The sequence below is a fragment of the Mytilus trossulus genome, chromosome 14, assembly GCF_036588685.1.
Source record: "Mytilus trossulus isolate FHL-02 chromosome 14, PNRI_Mtr1.1.1.hap1, whole genome shotgun sequence".
Taxonomy (NCBI): Eukaryota; Metazoa; Mollusca; class Bivalvia; order Mytilida; family Mytilidae; genus Mytilus; species Mytilus trossulus.
The window spans coordinates 4,182,469-4,193,118 of NC_086386.1; positions in this window are offsets into that span (position 1 = coordinate 4,182,469).

Consider the following 10,650-nt stretch of genomic DNA (forward strand, 5'->3'; position numbering starts at 1 on the left):
CTATATTTTGTCTGTCTATGAAGAAGTAGCAAACTGAATAACGCGCGTAGCATGTTATTTAACAGTGTGCACAACATTTGTTATGTTATATCGAATAGACAGAAAAAATATTACAGTCATTTCTTATAATTTAATCCTTAATATCTTTGTAAACCATAGAAAACCATAAAAAAACGTTGATGACGTCACGATCACATGACTTAATTATGTCTATGGGCTGATAACAAAATAACGTCAGCCAATCAGAAGTCGCGTTATATTCAAATTGAATTATAGGAATAGAAATTCTTTAAAACTTATGTCAGTAGACAACTTAAGATGTGTATTAAGTAAGATAAAAAAAGAAATGCCTATTAATAATACCGATGTAACATTACATAATAACAAACAACAAAACGAGAGAGTAGAATCCAATTATCGGGCCAGTTAAAGACAATTGTTAGAATTAACTAACTCTCATCAAATAACACATTCTTGTGAAAAGAATTTGCACCATCCATTTTTATTTCCATATAGGTGAAAAAACAATCAAAAAGAAACATCATGAAATAAATAATTGTATTATAAGCGCTATTTTCGATAAGTTTAATCTATACTGTTAAACTGTATTTGACAGATATAATTTGCATGTAATTTTGGTTTATAAAGGTCATTTTCAACCAAATTAAATTTTAAAATCTGTAAAAGACAAGAATTATAGGACCTTCAGTAAAATGAATTGAATAATGCATAACTGAGAGGGAGATAGAGCAGATTGGTACGCCGCGGTTGACAATGTTTTCTCGGGGTGCCAATCTGCTCTATCACCATCCAATTTATGTGTTATTTATATAATGTTGATCTTTGTCTTTAAATTGTCAAAAAATACTTATATATGTCTTTTTGATAATTGATTGTGTTGCGTAGCTGTCTCATTTAGGCTTTTGCCCCTCATATTTTTTTGCTATGAAAACAACTGATGTGAATGCATTGATTTTGTGACATGGATAGATACGCCATATTGTCTGTTTTCTTTTATATTATAGACAAATATCTTCTGCTGTTTATGTTTATTTGATATAAAATGTACATAAATATTGGTTTTAGTATCGAAGACATCAGATTTTCTACAATTTCTATATCCTTTTAAACTTTTGAGAAGACAAACGAAGACTCGCTTGATGACAATTTTGCCTTTCGCTATAATTTCCATCTTCACTGGTAACTTATAAAAAAAGATATTGCATTACACTTGAGGCATTTAACTATCAGCTTTGTCTAAAGTAACAAAATCTTGAATTACACCAAGGCATTAAACAAACAGCTATGTCTAAAGTAACAAAATCTTGCATTACACCTGAGGCATCAAATTGTCTGCTTTATCCGCAGAATCAGATTTGAATGTCGTGTGCTGACAGTCTCATGTAAGGATTGTATCGTATTTAATTGCATTTCAAGAAAATAATTACTATTACTTTAACTTGAATCAGAATGTTCAATCAAATGCACTGAATATAGAACTTCTTTTTAATCAAGCCTTTCAGGAACATTTGAGAGAGGTTAAACAACTGTGTACTTGTTTTATTTTATAAATATGCTTAAATGAGCGTCACTGATGAGTATTATGTAGACGAAACACACTTCTGTCTTAGGTTATAATAACCCTGGTACCTTTGATGACTAATTATACAATTAAAAAGAAAACAGACAAATTGGAAACAAAAACACTGTATGCCAGAGTATGAAAAAGAGTTGAATTTCTATAATACTGAGAGTCAATTTGTTTTATGGTTTAAACTTTCGAAATCAATTTTGTCACTTAATTCAGATGTAATTTTTGGTTGTGTTTATGTACCACCTGAAAACTCTAAGTATTCTACTATAGAAGCTTTTGAAGAATTGGAAAATGAATTGAATATCCTTACAAACACTGAAATTTTTTATATTGCACTAGTTGGCGATTTTAACTCAAAAACTGGGTCTTTACCCGATTATATTATACCTGATGAGTCAGTTGTTAGTATGTTTGATTTAGATTGTGATGCTGATATATAAGATTATTTGTATGATTATGAGAATCTGACTCGAAACAAAATCACCTTACAAAGAGTGTCTCAGTGTACATGTCGACCTAATAAGTATGGTCATAGACTGTTAGAGTTGTGCAAAAAAAATAATTTATATATTGCAAATTCAAGAGTTGGATCAGATGAAGATATTGGGGAGAAAACATGTAACGATTCAAGTGTTGTTGATTATTTAATTATTTCATCAATGCTCTTCCCTTTGATTGTTTATTTTGAAATTGCTGACTTTATACCGTTATATTCTGATTGTCATTCTTTTATAAATTTTAGACTTCAGGCCACATTTAGTAAATCAGATTCAATTGTTATCAACAATAGAAATGATAAAACTTTTGTCAGGTGGAAAAGTGAACAGAAATCTGAATACGTTGATCGAATTCACAATGATCCCGAAGGTATTTTGACCACTGTTATGAATAAACTGGACAAATTGTCCGTAAATAATGATGCAACTCAAAATGATATAAACAATATAGTTTTAGATATCAGCACAAATTTTAAAGATGCGGCAGCAGAAACGTTTGGGAAAGTAAATAAACATAAACATTTTTACAAACATGAAAATTCAAAACCTTGGTTTAATAGAAAATGCTCGATGAGTAGAAAAAAATTTCATAAAGCTCGAAAGAGATATAGTTTTTTGAAAAATGCTGAAAACAGAAGTAAAATGAGACAAGCTAGTAAAGAACATAAAATAACATTAAATAAATCTTTTGCAAACTATCAACAGAGAGCTGCTGATGAATTGCGTAACATCTCTAAAAAGGATACAAAAGCTCTATGGAAAATCCTTAATAATCTGAATGATAGTAAAAAAAAAAGATAACAATGACGATATATCTCTAAAAGCATTGTATGATCATTTTAAAATATTAAATGAAACTGTTGAGACAGAAAATGATTTCGAACAAGATTTGGAATTTGATACTCTATCAGACGATGTTGAGTTATTTTTAAACTGCCCAGTAACAGAAGATGAAATTAAAAAAGTTGTTTCAAACTTAAAAAATGGCAAAGCTTTGGGTAGTGATGAAATTTTAAATGAGTATATAAAGATTACAATTGACGATTTAATGCCAATTTATGTTAAGCTATTCAATTTGATTTTAGATACTGGAATTGTTCCAGACAGTTGGTCTAATGGAATCATGATTACTATATTTAAAAATAAAGGATCAAGATCTGATCCCGAAATGTACAGAGGAATCACTTTGAATTCATGCTTTAGTAAAACTTTTTCTGCCATGTTGAATTACAGGTTAAATAATTAAGCAGATCACGTAGACCTGATTTCAAAGGCACAATCAGGTTTTCGTAGAGGATTCTCTACTGTTGACAATATATTTGTATTGTATTCTTTAATTACTATATATGTTTCATTTGGTAAGAAGCTATTTTGCACTTTTATAGACTTTAAAAGCGTCTTTGACACTGTATGGAGGTCAGGATTGTGGCAAAAAATGCAAAAATCAAACATTAAAGGTAAATTATTTAATGTGATCTATAATATGTATCAAAATATAAAAACATGTGTCAAGAAAGGAAATGAATTTTCCGAATTTTTTATATCTCATACAGGAGTAAAACAAGGTGAAAATCTATCACCTTTTTTTATTTTCTTTGTTTCTAAATGATTTAGAAAGTTATTTTGTGGAAAATAATATAGAAAGTCTAAATAATATTTCAAAGCTGTGCTTGGAATCATTAGAAATGTATGTTAAATTGTTTATTATACTGTACGCAGATGATACTGCGCTATTGTCTGAAAGTGCAGAAGGATTACAAAAAACCCTTGTATGTTTTGAAGAATATTGTAAAAAATGGAAGCTTAAGATTAACACAAGCAAAACCAAAGCAGTGATTTTTAGTAAAAGGAAAGTAAAAAGAAATCAGAATTTTATGATATATGGTGAAAAAATTGAAATAGTTGATTCCTACTGCTACCTTGGTGTACTTTTCAATTACAACGGTAGCTTTTGTACAGCACGAAAAAAACTTCTTGTTCAAGCACAGAAGTCTTTGTATGCTCTATACCGAAAAATAAAAAAATATATGTATTCCCGTCGATTTGCAGCTAAAACTTTTTGACTCATTGGTTAGTCCTGTTTTATTATATGCTTCAGAGGTATGGGGATTTGAAAATAAAGAAAGCATTGAGAAAATACACCTTCAATTTTGAAACAACATTTTGAAATTAAGAAGCAGTACACCAAATTATATGGTGTATGGGGAACTCGGAAGATTCCCTTTGGAAACCATTATTAAACGTAAAATGGTGTTGTTTTGGAATAACTTGGTATCGGAAAATAACAAGTTATCTTCCATTATGTATAAATTAATGCTCAAATTACATTTTCAAATCCCCACAAAATTTAAATGGATTACGTACGTTAAATCCATATTTGATGAAAATGGAATTAGTTTTATTTGGCAAAATCAAATTCCATTGGATAAACTGGGATTAAAGGACATTATTTCACAAAAACTGAATGATCAATTCATCCAACATTGGTTTTCACAAATGAATAACTCTTCAAGAGGTGCATTTTATTCATTTTATAAAGAGGAATTTCGTTTGGAAACCTATTTGATAAAGTTGAAGCTGTGTGACAGGATTTATATGGCAAAACTCAGATGTTCAAATTTAAAAATTCCTGTAGAAACGGGAAGATGGTCCGGAATTCCAAACAATTTTACTAGTGTAAAACAATGGACGAATTTGTCATCTTTGTGGAAATGGAATAGGGGATGAATTTCATTATCTTTTTAAATGTCAAAAACAGGAATTAAAACTGCTTCGAAATAAATATATTCCACAATATTATACTGCAAATCCAACGGAGTACAAATTGAAACAGCTTTTAACATTTTGTCATGTAGAACTTTACAAAAACTTAGCAATATTTTTAAAAATTCTTACACGATACTTGTGATTTATGTTGGTTTTTAGTTAAAAGTTATGGTAGTTTGTAAATTGACATTTGCTATATTCTCTCATGTATGTAGCATTATTATGTTTAGTGTGAATGTATAGAGGATAAACATGTGTATACGTGTATATATGATGTCCTCTTGTACACCTATGTGTCTGAGGTTTATTAATAAAGTATTGTCTATTGTCTATTGCCACTTAATCATATATATCCATATGTTTATAATGCCAGTGTAAAATCAAAACACACCAAAGTTCATGTTTAATTTGTTTTAATTATGTATATTTTAAGTAATTAAATTAAAAATAGAATGCAAATAACATTAATTCTGAAATGTTTGAACAACATAAATAAAGTAGTAAATTTTACTGTTTGCAGCTTTTTTCATAATCCGTTAATGTATACTTTGATTGTTTCAACTTCAAATAGTTAATAAATTCAACAATCCTTACCTTACCTTACCTCTGTATCTTTAACCCCCTTTGTAGAGGAACCATACGCTAGTATGTACAACTTGTGGCTTTCTAATATACAGTGATGCATCCACCAAATGCTTTGAAGTGCTGAGACCATATACACAGTGAGATCCTATCCACACACAATTATATTACAATTCCGTTATCCTGTATTTACAATGTTTCTGTGTTGATTAAAAGTCATGTCACATACTTTAAAATTCCTCTCTTTCTTTATATATACACTGGTATCACATTTATACCCCTAACCGATAGATGTATTCTTTAAAAATTAGTATCGATCTTTAACAAATATCAACAGCACTATTCCATAATTGCGGTAAAAACGGTAAAGAGATAAAAGAATGATGAATGCCTCTTCCTCATGAATTAAAAGTTGTATTATAAAGTAATTATCTAAAAGTTATATTCATTTCTTCTAAAAGGTCCTTCATGTATTGTTTAAAATTCTGTTTTCTATATATAATCTAAAATATTTTCACTTTAAGATCGCACACTTTAAAAAAAAATGTCATCACTAGCATAACTTTAGTATGTATATATATATGCTAAAATAGGTTCGTTATGTTATTGTAAAATAGATTAGTTTCTTCTTTTTACTGTGGAAGCGATTATCTTTTCCTTTTTTAGAGTCATAATTATTAAAATTATCATTCACATACTATTTTATAGCGGGCTATGTGTAACTGGTATATCAAGCGTCTAGTAAGGCGTTCTACTTTTGCTACACTGGCTGGAGAGAGTTTCCTTGATGTTGCTAACGGTGTGATGTCCAGAATTATTTGTAACTTTTCACTGTCCAATAGTTCATTAAATTTAATTCCAAGACTGTTAAGTACCTCAACTGTTTCTAGAAGTATCTTGTTCCTGATATTTCGGAGTTGTATGCAGTGTAGTATGAAATGAGTCACAGTTTCATCATCCTTTGAGCATAGCAGGCACTTCGGATCAGTTTCATCCTTATACATTTTTATTCGCTTACTTTGTAGAATATATGATCCAGTAAGCAGTTTTAGTTTAACTGGTAGTCTTGCCGTATCTATGGCTGAGTGGCAGTTAATTCTGAATAGAGGATGAATTTTACCTTTGTCAAGGTTTCCCGTTGTAAGATGGTTTAGTCCTTTATACAGTGGCAGCAGTTGCACTATTGACTTGCTCCAGTAATTATGCACTGTTCTCTTGATGTTTGAGGTCCACAAGGATATTTTGACAGGGTGGTCCATGTACCATATAGCTTCTTGCAGATTGTACTTCCTGAGCATATGTTTTATGGCTACGAACCAACTAGCACTTTGGTTGTTTTTTACGGTTAGTTGTCGTCTAGCTAGCGATTTTTCCATACTTTCTTCATGCTGGTTACAGATGTTGTTGAAGAGTCCAAGTGCTCGGATATGTATTTGGGCTTCTACTGGCAATATTCCGGTTAAGATGTTGATAGTTATATCTGCTACGCAAGTTGGTAATGAACGAATTTGCTTGAGTAGCTTTTTTTGGAAATTTTCGATTAGTGCCAACGAGCTTGTTGTAGGTAGTATTAGCTCCAGGCCATAGAGAAGTACTGGGGATACATATATTTTGTACAGATGTACCATTGTCTCTACATCTAATCCATTATAGCCGTGAAACCCTCCTCCCAGGAGGCTATATGCGCTTCTCCTCGCTTTTTTTATATTTTCCTCCACATTAGCAGTCATGTTTTCTTTTAATGACGTGGTTCTGATGATTCCCAAGTGTGTGGCACTTCTCACTGATGGCATTTCGTGTTGTCCCATGGTAAGGGATGTTGCTACAGGATCCCGTTTTTGCTTCCTGTTGGTAATGGTAAGTACCACGCTTTTTGCAGGTTGTAATTGGTAGCCTTCCATGTATGCGTAATCACATGCCATGTTTATAAGCAATTGTGCTTGGTCTGGTTCCTCGCTAATTAGTGCGACGTCATCTGCACAAGCAGTACTGTTTACGCTTATGTTTCCAATTCTATATCCTGCATCAGTTGTGTCATACATGTTCAGCAGCTGGTTGATGTATAATTTGTAGAGTTTGGTGCTAAGTATACCTCCTTGTCGCACTCCCTGGTTTACATCGAATGGCTGAGAGATGTTTCCTTCCCATTTAATAGCACTTTTAGCATTTTCGTGGAGATCTTTGATCAGTCCCCAGTGTCCATCGTCGATTCCTGCCAAAAAGACCCTCCTGAGCATGTGACTATGGATGACAGTGTCAAAGGCAGCTTTTGCGTCTAAGAGTACCAGTTGGAAAGTTGTGTTGTTGTCGTTGGATTCTCTGTAACTTTCTTCAATTGGCAGCGCGGAGTTCATAGGTGACGATCCTGCAGTGAAACCTCTCTGTCTTTTATTTTGTGTTACAAGTACTTTGTTGTTTGTACGCTCTTTGATGACTGTTTCGATTATTTTGCCAATGACTGGTAGAACTGTAATTCCTCTATAGTTGGCTGCTTGCTGCCTTGTTCCTTTATTTTTAAAAACCAGTGTCAGGAGCCCCATTTTAAGTGATGCTGATACACTTCCGTGCTTGAAGATACATCCCACAAGTGTGACTAAAGTTGTTTCCATTTCAGATCCTGCATGGGTAATATGTTCGATGGTTATACCTTGGAAATCTGCTGATTTTCCTCTGTTTATCGATCTGATGGCGTTTGTAATTTCGATGTGCGTGACGTTACTGATGTTATATCGTTGCACAAGCCTGTTTATAGTCTGGATATCATCTTCAACTTGGTTATGATATGCACTATCTATGTCCGTCTGGTTATTGAATGTTGCAAGGTTTCTAAAGTGTTCCTCAAATCCTGTGATGATATTTTCACTCTGCGTGTATTTGACTCCGTTAACCTCTAGCTCTGTGATTACAACATTTCCTTTCTTCCTGTTGTTACGTACGAGTTGGTGGAACATTTTTGTATCTTTTACTCTTGTTTCTAGAATAGTTTCCTTCTCCTTGTCTCTTATTTTAGCAATCTCTATTCTTACTGAACGACGAAAGTCCTTCTTTGTTTGATTTTTCTCCTGGAGCATTATGTTGCATTTGTTGTTGGGTCTCCCGTGAGGTTTCCAAACATTATATTTTTGTCTTGCTATTTTCAACGCTATTTGTATTTCGGGCGTCCACACTTTTAATTTTGGCTTTGCATTGAATTTTGCCTTTGATGACGATGTTAGTTTAGCTGTTTCCTTTAAGAGTTCGCATAATTTGGATGTAGCTTGCTCAATTTCTGCTTCTTTCATATTTTCTCTTATTTGAAGGCTGCCTATATGTTTATTGATGTAAGCAGAATACCATTCTTTGTCTACTTTGTCCCAGTTAATTCTTTTTGTAATTTTGTTGCTATTTTGCGCATGACTGTTATTTAAGCTTTCATAAATGAATTTGGTACTCATACGAATTGGGTGATGATCGGATGTGTTTTCTGTCACGTGGTTGAGTACTTGTTTGTTGTCAAATTCATTTTCTGGCAGGTTGTGTAGAAAATAGTCTATTTCTATGTATGTGAAGTTAGCAGCCGGTTCGTTATTCGTTATTCGATATTCAATATCCAATCGGCTGCTAGCAGCCAGTTTGATATTCAAAATTTAGTGAAAAAATTACAAGATAATTAAATACTTGATAACATAAAAAGCATGATTTTCATATTTAAAAAGACTGATAAGATACGTGGGAAATCGTTTAAATGACCTTTTCAAGCTGTCGTTATTTCTCGTCGTAATTTCTCGTTGTCCTCGAATATAAACCCTTTTCCATGTTGCATATTTGTCTTTATGTAATATAGAGTTTTGTCAATAAACGACTTCAAAGATGTACTTTTGTGTATAATATTTCTTAAGACAAAAAGAAAAAACCATAACTCTAGAAATATTTATAACTATAAATAGAAATATATATGGAAAGCCAAAAAAACAAAACAAATCATTCGAAAAATGTCAAAATCTTAGGACAAAGGGCACAGGGTAATGGTGAGAGCCCCCTGATCTCTCAATCTTTCTAATATTTGACAGACATTTAGTCAATAGGTAGATACAAACGTGACTAAAAGGAATTTGGGTACACTTCCTGTCTTCTATGTTTACGGAGCGCCCAAAGTGCCAGTTGGATATTCAAAATATATAGCGAAAACCTACCCGAGACCGCTTAAATGAGGTTGAGACCCCCCGGGTCTTTCAATGTCCATAAAATTCAACCAAATCATTGACTCTGTATATATAAAGTGTATTAGATGGATTTACCAGAATAACGTCATCTTCTATATCTACGGAGGGCTAAGATTGTCACTTTTCAGTCGAAAAATGTCAAAATCTGAGGACAAAGGGCACAAGGTAATGGTGAGAGCCCCCTGATCTCTCAATCTTTCTAATACTTGACAGACATTTAGTCAATAGGTAGATACAAACGTGACTAAAAGGAATTTGGGTACACTTCCTGTCTTCTATGTTTACGGAGCGCCCAAAGTGCCAGTTGGATATTCAAAATATATAGCGAAAACCTACCCGAGACCGCTTAAATGAGGTTGAGACCCCCCGGGTCTTTCAATGTCCATAAAATTCAACCAAATCATTGACTCTGTATATATAAAGGTTGTATTAGATGGATTTACCAGAATAACGTCATCTTCTATATCTACGGAGGGCTAAGATTGTCACTTTTCAGTCGAAAAATGTCAAAATCTTAGGACAAAGGGCACAGGGTAATGGTGAGAGCCCCCTGATCTCTCAATCTTTCTAATATTTGACAGACATTTAGTCAATAGGTAGATACAAACGTGACTAAAAGGAATTTGGGTACACTTCCTGTCTTCTATGTTTACGGAGCGCCCAAAGTGCCAGTTGGATATTCAAAATATATAGCGAAAACCTACCCGAGACCGCTTAAATGAGGTTGAGACCCCCCGGGTCTTTCAATGTCCATAAAATTCAACCAAATCATTGACTCTGTATATATAAAGTGTATTAGATGGATTTACCAGAATAACGTCATCTTCTATATCTACGGAGGGCTAAGATTGTCACTTTTCAGTCGAAAAATGTCAAAATCTGAGGACAAAGGGCACAAGGTAATGGTGAGAGCCCCCTGATCTCTCAATCTTTCTAATACTTGACAGACATTTAGTCAATAGGTAGATACAAACGTGACTAAAAGGAATTTGGGTACACTTCCTGTCTT